We start from the raw sequence: 9,377 nt of genomic DNA on the forward strand, positions 1-9,377 counted from the left end.
CAAACGGGCTTCGTACCGGGTAGACAGGCATCTGACAACACTCGGAGAGTATTTAACTTAATAGACTCCTTGGCTGGAGACCAGGGCCTGCTCTTGCTGTCCCTGGACGCGGAGAAGGCCTTTGATAGACTGAACTGGAAATACATGCAGGAAGCTTTACGACGATTTGGTTTTAGAGACCGTATCCTAACCTCTATTTTGGCGCTCTACAGCTCTCCTTCGGCCCGAGTGTTCAATGGTGGCTTTTTATCTGAACCTTTCGGTATTACAAATGGTACTAGACAGGGTTGCCCCCTATCCCCCCTAATATTTGCCCTTTCAATCGAACCCCTCGCAATCTCGATACGAGATAACCCTCAAATTCCGGCATTACAGATTGAATCATCTTCCCACAAACTGAGTCTATTTGCAGACGACGTTCTCCTCTTCATTTCTAACCCCTCTACAACTCTACCCTTAATACACTCGACCTTATAAGCCTATAGCCTAGCATCTTATTACAAACTTAACACGACCAAAACGGACGCCCTCCCCCTCAATCTATCCCAGTCCCTTCCAACGCTTCAATCCTCCTACCCTTACAACTGGAGGAAATCCACATTAAAATATCTAGGTGTCAACATCCCTGTCTCCCCTTCTGATGTCTTCTCCACCAACCTCTCTCCTTTAGTGGAGTCATTGGACAACCTTACAAAATCCTGGGCAGCCTACGAGGTCTCCTGGCTAGGACGTATGGCAGCATTTAAAATGTCCCTGCTTCCCAAGTTAATGTACCTCTTCCGCACAATACCTTACCCCTTCCCAAAAAAGATCCTCCAAGCCTGTTCCACTATCATGTCTCGGTATATCTGGGCCTCAAAACCCCCCTCACTAGCCTTATCTAGAATGGTCTTACCGAGAGAGTTTGGTGGCTTCAGTCTACCTAACATCTCCCTGTATCATGAAGCCTCTCTGTTGGCCTCCACTAAACACTACTTTGAGGCCCACCAGCAATTGAATTGGGTGGAGATCGAACAAGCTCGAGCAAACCCAATCCCCCTAGCCGACCTGTTCCGTATCCCTAAACCGCTTCGACCCCCTTCGACAAATCTCCTTCCATCCACTCAAGCTACACTACGCTCTTGGGACAAATTGTCCACCTCCCTCCCCTCGCATATCTCTAATATACCGCAGATCTCCGTTACTACATTATCACTGATGATCCCTCACCTTAACTTATCTAAATGGAAACAGGCAGGCATTCTTCAACTAGCTGACCTACTAGATGGACTATTTTTGCTACCTTTCTCAGATCTTCGGTCACGATTTGCGCTACCAGCCACAGAGTACTTCCACTATTTGCAAATCGCTCATTGGTGGAGATCAATTCCTGCTACTTATTTAACTCCTCAAGCGACTTCATCCACACTCTTCTCTCGCCTTGCCCTAACTAAAGCAAAAGGTGACATCTCATACTGGTACAAACTCCTCATAACCCCCTCAACTCATTCCAAATCTAATGCACAACTGAAATGGGAACAAGATCTAGGTAGAACCCTGACTCCAAACGAATGGCGTCTTATTTTCCTATCCTCATATTCCATGTCCAAATGTTTAAACCATACGGAAATGCAAATAAAACTAATAAATAGACTGTACCTGACCCCTGATCGACTCCATAAATTCTGGCCTTCCCAGAGTAATAATTGTTGGAGACAGTGTGGCTCGCCAGGCCGCATCTTCCATATTTTCTGGAATTGCCCTGTGATCGCCAACTACTGGATAGAAATATTTGACCTGATAAACAAGGTCCTATCCATCAATATTACACCTGACCCGATTGTCGCACTGTTCCATATATTCCCCCCCACAGTTCCACCTTCAGCCAGATACGTTCTAGGCCATATCTTAATAGCCGCTCGGGCCAACCTAGCTCAGATGTGGAAACAGGCCTCACCACCCACCCTGCATAAGGCTATCCAAAAGATAAACCATCACTTCCTCATGGAAACAGAGTACAACCCTCCATCCACTAGTTCACCCCCCCACAAAACAAAGTGGTCCCCATGGCACCTCTTCGTGTCCTCAAAAGATGGTTCTCAATACTTTCAAAAACCAGCTACTGATACCTCCTCCCCCTTTAGCTTAACGGAACAGCCTAACCCCCTCTAGAGGCAACAATGTTCCCCTGCTTATCCTGGAGAAGAGGTCACCCCTCCCCATACCAAGAAAAGTATAGACGAGACGCCCATCTATAACCTACCTTACCCCATTTCCGCTCTCTATCGAGCTTCCCGGGACGTTCCCCTATTCTCTATAATCTAATAGATACCAATGACTCCTATGATTTTCCGTGTTGCTGATAATCTCGACTATGTACATGTTGCCTCCCTCATGCTCAATGCTGTTGAACTAACCTCCTCCCTATGTCTGGATGCTCCCTCCTCCCCCCCCTCTCCCCATCTCCCCCCCTAACCCATTAAGTTCCTCTCATACCTCCCATTGAATTGTATGGTGTTATATTCCCCTATCATTTTGTTTTGTACCCCATAAATGTTATATTTTTTCCTGCACAATAAAAACTATTGATGGAAAAAAAAAATCTAAGCACTCTAGTCAGATTGCTTAGATTATTGCTCCGTGAGTACCCCCCTTAAAATTCTTACTATTAATACATTTTGCACATTATCCAATAAAAAAATGTTACTTTGATTTTTCTCACTCCTTTTTTCCTTTTACCTTTCTCTCTGTTACCTTTTCTTTCTCCTTTTTATGTCCTTTCTCTTTTTATCTCTCCTTTTTTTCCTTTTTCCTTTTTTCTCTCCTTATTCTCCTTTACTTATCTCCCTTTTTACGTTTCCTTTTCTCACTTATTTTTACTTTTTATCTTTCCTTATTTTTCCTTTTCACCCTGCCTTTTTTTCTTTTTCCTTTTCCTTTTCTCTCTCTGATTCCTTTTCTCTCTCCTTGTTCTCCTTTTCCCTTTCTCTCTTTGATTCCTTTTTTCTCTCCTTTTTCTCCTTTTCCTTTTCTCTTCCTTTTCCTTTTCTCTCTATGAGGGGAATTCAATTAGCCAGAATGTTTTCTTATGGCTAATTGATTCCCCCCTGCGCCCCTGCCTATTCAGGCATCCCCGATAAGCTGGTGCGAGCAGCACAAACACATAGTATTTATTTCTGTTTGTGTTGCAAATAACCAATGTATTAGAGCAATATCCAATAAAAATGTTTGTCTATGCAAAAAAGACGGTCCGCAATGCCCCCCTCCCCTATAATATAGCTTATAATTAAATGAAAAGTGGTGCAAGATGGAATTGTCCTTGGGCCCTCCTACTCACCCTTACAGATGTAGCCATGCTCATCTAACTGCAATGCAGCATGCTGCATCACGGTGAGCCAGGCTACAACTATTCGCAGATGGCGATCGCAGATGGTGTGATCGCCGGCTGCGAGAAATCACAGCCTGGCACGCTGTGCAGCAAGCAGTGTTGCAACATACTGCATCGCAGCAAAGATGAGCATGGATACATCTGTATGCTGTATATTAAAAAGGACATGCACAGTTTTACAAACAAGCACAACAGGGACTACTTTTGTGGTTGGACTGCTTGGTTTGTTTGGGCCCCCACAAATCAAGCTACCAATGGGCTTAAGGTGACCAACAGTGTTGTTATTCATTGTCACATTTGGAACATGTCAGATTCAGACATAGCTAATGTGGACACATTGGAGCAGTGCCAGGGGTATCATGCTCGTTCCCAGGGGTCTTATACTCATTGCCACAGGGTTTACATGTGCCTCACCGCCCGCACTCGATACTCTGCAGTATACCATTGAGGGAAACACTCAGATGCTAGAGGTCCTACTTGGCCTCTAGAGTCTGTCTCCCTTTTCTTCTCCAGATGCTGGAGGTCAAATAGGACCTCTAGTGTCTGGGTGTTTCACTTAATGGTATCGGCTGCAGAGGGTGCCTATGCAGCCCATGGTGCCTGCTGCAGTCAAGGTGCAGAGTGCAGGATGCGGGTGAGCAGTGGGCACCTGCCGGGTGACTGCAGCTGTCTGGCTTGGCCACACTTTAAACCACTCCAACATAAGGTGGGGTGGCAGGGCCCAAGGACAAATCCATCTTGCACCACTTTTCTTTTCTGTCATTGCTGTGTGGCAGTGTTTCGTAGATGTGCTGTTTGTGCCGCTGCTCTGTCGCTTAGTAACCAGCCAGATCGCTGAAGGTTTTTGCCTAAACTGGAAGAAAACATTATTGTGAGCTGTAAAGTGGTTAAAATTCACTGGAAATTAATGTTATTGAGGTCAATAATACCGTAAGAACGAAAAAAAAGGCCCAAATCACATGATTTTACCAGTTTTTATACATTTTTGAAAAAAATATAGATCCAAAACACGGGGGTTAGTGCACATCTCTACTTCTGTGTATGCACCAGCCTGCTGCCTCCTGTGTGCGCCCACCTATGTCTCTGCATGCCTGCCGCACACACCATTACGCCACTCCTTAATTAGTGGGGAATACCAAGGGGAACAAGGAGACTGTGGGGTATATTCAATAACTGTCGGAAGCTGCCGTCTTGTCGGAAAGACAGCAGCTTCCGACAGTTTTAGGTCGGAAGGGGTTCCGATCTATTCATTACGGCCCTGTTTATTCCGACAAGTCAGGAAACACGACTTGTCGGAATGCTGTCGGAATGCACATTAATCGGCGGCTTCAGCCGCCAATCAGCGTGCATTGTTGGAAACGGGCCCAAACCCGACAGGTTTTAGCCCCGTTTCTGACAATCTCAATCCGACTTTAAAAAAAGTTGGATTGAGATAAGCGAGCTGAGAGCAGGAGACGGGGGAGCAGCGGGGAGAGCAGGGACCCAGCGGCAGCGTCCACCCGCCTCCAGCAAGCGAGGTCCCGCTTGCTGGAGCCGGGTGGACGCTGCCGTGAGCCTCCTGTTGTTACGCTGCTGCAGCTGCTGCTCCCCCCGTCTCCTCCTCTCCTCCCCACCCGCTCCGTCTCCACCGTCAGGCTGCCATTAACTCCTCCTGGTTGGCTGCGTCCAACACCGCCCGATGGGCTGTCCTCAACCTTTCTCCCGGCATGCTGTTATCACCTCCTCCCTGTGTTCCGTCGTCACCTCCTCCTGTTGGGCTGTTTTCACCATCTCCCGGCGCGCTGTCACCACCCCCTCTCCTCCTGGCGGGCTGTTGTGACCTCCCCCGGCGGGCCGCCTACACTTCCTCCCAGCGCCGCAAACAGTTCCCTCCCCCAGGCGCCGCTGACAGCAGCAACAGGCCATCACAACGGGAGCGGCCAAATCCGAAAGTCGGATTTGGCCGCTTTTTTGAATAGGGGTTGTCGGGTCCATTCCGACAACTGCATGTCAGAATGGACCCGACTCTTATTGAATATACCCTTGTGTAGTAAAAGGAATGAGGAGTCTGAGCTGTGGTGTTTTACTGAAGCTGCTGCTGACATTCCCGGCACAGAATGAAGATATGCTAACTTTTTTTTTTTAATAGAGTATTTTTATTCAACAAGAATGGAAGTGATACAGACATTTCAGTGTACACCGGGAAATTCAGGTGATGTTATACAACGTATACAATCATATAGCTTCCCCAAACCATATATACAGAGATTAAGCATAACCGACAGACATATGACCACTCAATGTCAACCCACAAAAAAACATTTTTTTCTGAAGTCTGTAAATGAATGTCAAAACACTCGCGTAACATTTTCAAATTTCTCCCCAAAATAACTCAATAAACCCCCCAACTATGAGGCCAAATATAGCCTACACAACACCTGAGATGCCTAAAAAAACAGCAAGAAAAATAAAAATAAATATGACATAAACAAAACAAATCAAAACCATCCAGCCTAAATTCTCATAGTTGTGCGAGGTGAGGTACAATATCCACATAATGTAGAATAAGGGAGAAGAGCCCAGCTCGTTTCCACAAGTCCCAAATAACCGGGTCATCATAAAGGCACAATACGTCTTAAATTTTAAGGGCAGGGGAGGAGTATATAGAGTTAATCCAGAAGGACTATATTTTTTCGTGCTTAGAAAGAGCATTGTTTTTCATATATATATACCGATCCTTCAATACGGTGTCGTTCACCAGGGCTTTAAATGCAGACATCGTAGGGGAATGCGGGGCCATCCATGTCCGCGCAATGCACACCTTGGCAAGGGCGCAAATGCTACGAGCATACAAGCCCTCCCACCGAGGCCCAGAATCAGGTCCTCCTACCCCCAAAATGCAAAATCCCAGAGTCAGCATACCTCTCAGTATCCCCGTATGTTCCAGAATCGACCCGACCCCAGCCCAAAACACCTGCAAGGACGGACACTCCCACACAAGGTGCCAGAATAATCCGCCAGCAGCCCCGCATTTAGGACAAGTGGCAGCACCACCAGCCCCGAATCTAGCCAGCCTGTTCGGCGTCATATATGATCTATGTAATATAAAGAGTTGAATTTGTTGGAATCGTAGTGATTTGGTAACCTGGCTCGGATTCCCCAGTGCGACCTCCCATTCCTCCACATCTATAGGTCCCAAATCATGCTCCCAGCGCTCCCGAAGGTTCGGGAGCGGGTCTGCATGAATTGTTGTAAGAAGGTACGAGTAAGTGAAGGAGATCACCTTGACCCGACCCAGTGAACATAAAAAGGTCTTAATGGGGAAGGGGAGGAGCACCGGGGGAGAATCCCCGAACTGTGATTGTAAGGCATGCCGGAGCTGCAGATATCTATAAAAGTGAGAGTTCGGGACACCAAACTCCTCCTTTAGGTGCTGAAAGGATTTCAGTGCACCATTGCTATACAACTGGGATATGGAAGTCACCGAGTACGGGGCCCACACCACCGCCCCCTCCATAGACCCCATCTCATGAAGCGATGCAGAGCACCAGAGGGGAGTATCCGGGTCCATACCATCATACCCAAGCATACCTGTCAAGGCCAGCCATATCTTCATGGCCTGAAAAACAATAGGAGGAGACAGTCGGGAAGCGCTCCCTCCCACCAAAACCTGCGCCGGTGAAAGGTCCGGGTAATAACACCTGAGAAACGCCCAACATAAACCAGCCTCCTCTCCTCCCCGTAACCAAATGCCAATGTGAGCCAACTGGGCCACATAGTAGTATAGTTGGAAGTGAAGCAAAGCCAAACCCCCGTCTACTTTTTGTCTAGTAAGGGTATTTAACATTATTCTAGGCCTTTTATTGGCCCATATCAGAGATGTTAATATACTGTTTAATTTCTTAAAGAAGGCCGTAAAAATGTACACAGGGGATTGAGAAAAAACATACAGTAGCTTGGGCAAAACTACCATTTTAATAAGGCTAACCCTACCCGTCATTGTCAGCGGGAGTTCACACCAAAACCCTTGACTTGCGTACAATCATGTGTACGAGAGGGACAAGGTTCAAGGGTATAAAGTCCGAAGGGTCATTAGTATCCTGGATCCCCAGGTATTTAAACTGGCCTGTCCAGCATAGCGGCAGGGAAATCCTCGGGACCCGGGGAGGAGAGCCCATGATGGGCATTATAAATGATTTGGACCAGTTTATGCGGAGACCAGAGAAGCCGCCAAAGGTCTCTATGACCTGCAGCACTACAGGTATATCCACGGCATAGTCATGTAAGAATAGTAACAGGTCATCCACATAAAGGGCTATTTTGTCAGTGCAGGGGCCCGTAACAACTCCCCTAATGTCCGAGTGCGATCTAACCAAGCAAGCCAAGGGCTCAATGGCTATGGCAAACAAGGCAGGGGAAAGGGGGCATCCCTGTCTGGTGCCCCGAGTCAAAGTAAAGGAGGAGGATATATAGTCATTGACCAAGATCCTGGCGCGTGGACTTTGATAGAGCAATTTGATCCATCATATGAAATTAGGGCCGAAGCCCATACATGTCATGAGCCCCCACAGATATGGCCATTCGACGCTGTCGAAAGCCTTAGCCGCATCCAGCGAAACTACAACCGCGTCCGAGGGGAATTCGTGTGGAGCCTGCAAAATAGTATAAAGCCTGCGCAAATTAATGGATGTGGATTTCCCCGGCATGAAGCCAGATTGATCCTGATGTATTATAGTTTGGATAACCAGGTTAAGCCAGACTGCAAGGATTTTTGCCAGGATCTTGGCATCGGTAGGGATAAGGAAGATTGGTCTATAAGACTCCATAAATTTGGGGTCCTTGACGGGCTTTGGCAGTACTATAATGACGGCCTCGGACATTGAGGGAGGAAGTTGATTAGTGGCAAATATATCCGTATACATCTCAAGCTGTTTTGGGCCAAAGAACTGCACGTACTGTTTGTACAGCTCGGTGGGAATACCATCGCTTCCTGGAGACTAACCACCGGAACACATTCCTATCGCCGCAGTCACCTCTTCTAAAGTCAAAGGCGTGTCTAGACTATCCCTAGCCTCAGGGGGAAGCCTTGAAAGAGGTATATTGGACAAGTATAGGTCTAAATCTTCCTTGGAGCACATCAACTGAGAGTCATATACCTCCTTAAAGTACGAAAGGAACATCTGCGCTATGTCAGGGGTATTGCTCACTATGGAGCCGTCAGGGCCAGACATCTGCACATCGTATTCCCAGGACGGTCATAGTGCACCAAATGAGCTAATAAACTACCTGGTCTGTGTCAAAGTCGAAAAATATAGCGACCTATGATGCCTTGTACTAACCCCATGCGCTTGCCCGCTGCACGTGCACATTCTCTCCCGTGCGTGCGCATATTCGCAGTTGCGTGACGGCGCCTCCACGGTCGTGCGCTCAGGCGCGTGGTATGTGCATTTACGGTAGAGTTTGTGTGCGTCTGGTGGGCGACTCGATTGTTACATATTTAATCCAAATAATGTATTTTATAGGTAATATTCCCTTTAATAATATCTGTAAGTATGATTAGTGTAACTGGTTCAGGGACAGAGAGATTCCTCTTTGCATGCTGGGAGGGCTCAGACAAAGGTTGGAGGGTAGTGTATGGTGTCCAGCTGTGGGGTATTGAAGGGGTGTTGTGCATATGATAGTTGGGAGGGATTCGCATAGTTCCTGCTCATGGTTATGCACAGAAGTAGAAAATAAGATTAATTGCATTCCGAATAAATTACACATAAGTGCAGGGTAGGTAAATGGAATTCAGTCATTTCTTTCCCACAGACTGAATACAATAGCCTTATTTACACTAAGCTTTGAGATTCTATGAAGAGGGCTTACACCTTTGTTTATGAATAGAACCAGGTTTCTCTCCAGAATAATGAGTGCTGAGTAGTCAATTGTCTCAACTGAAGGTGGGGTAAACAAAGCCCAGAGACAGAGTTTGTTTGGAAGATCCAAAACAATAGCTTTCCTCAATATAATCAGACAGAGAGGAATTTAG

Source organism: Pseudophryne corroboree, chromosome 2, assembly GCF_028390025.1.
Source record: "Pseudophryne corroboree isolate aPseCor3 chromosome 2, aPseCor3.hap2, whole genome shotgun sequence".
Taxonomy (NCBI): domain Eukaryota; kingdom Metazoa; phylum Chordata; class Amphibia; order Anura; family Myobatrachidae; genus Pseudophryne; species Pseudophryne corroboree.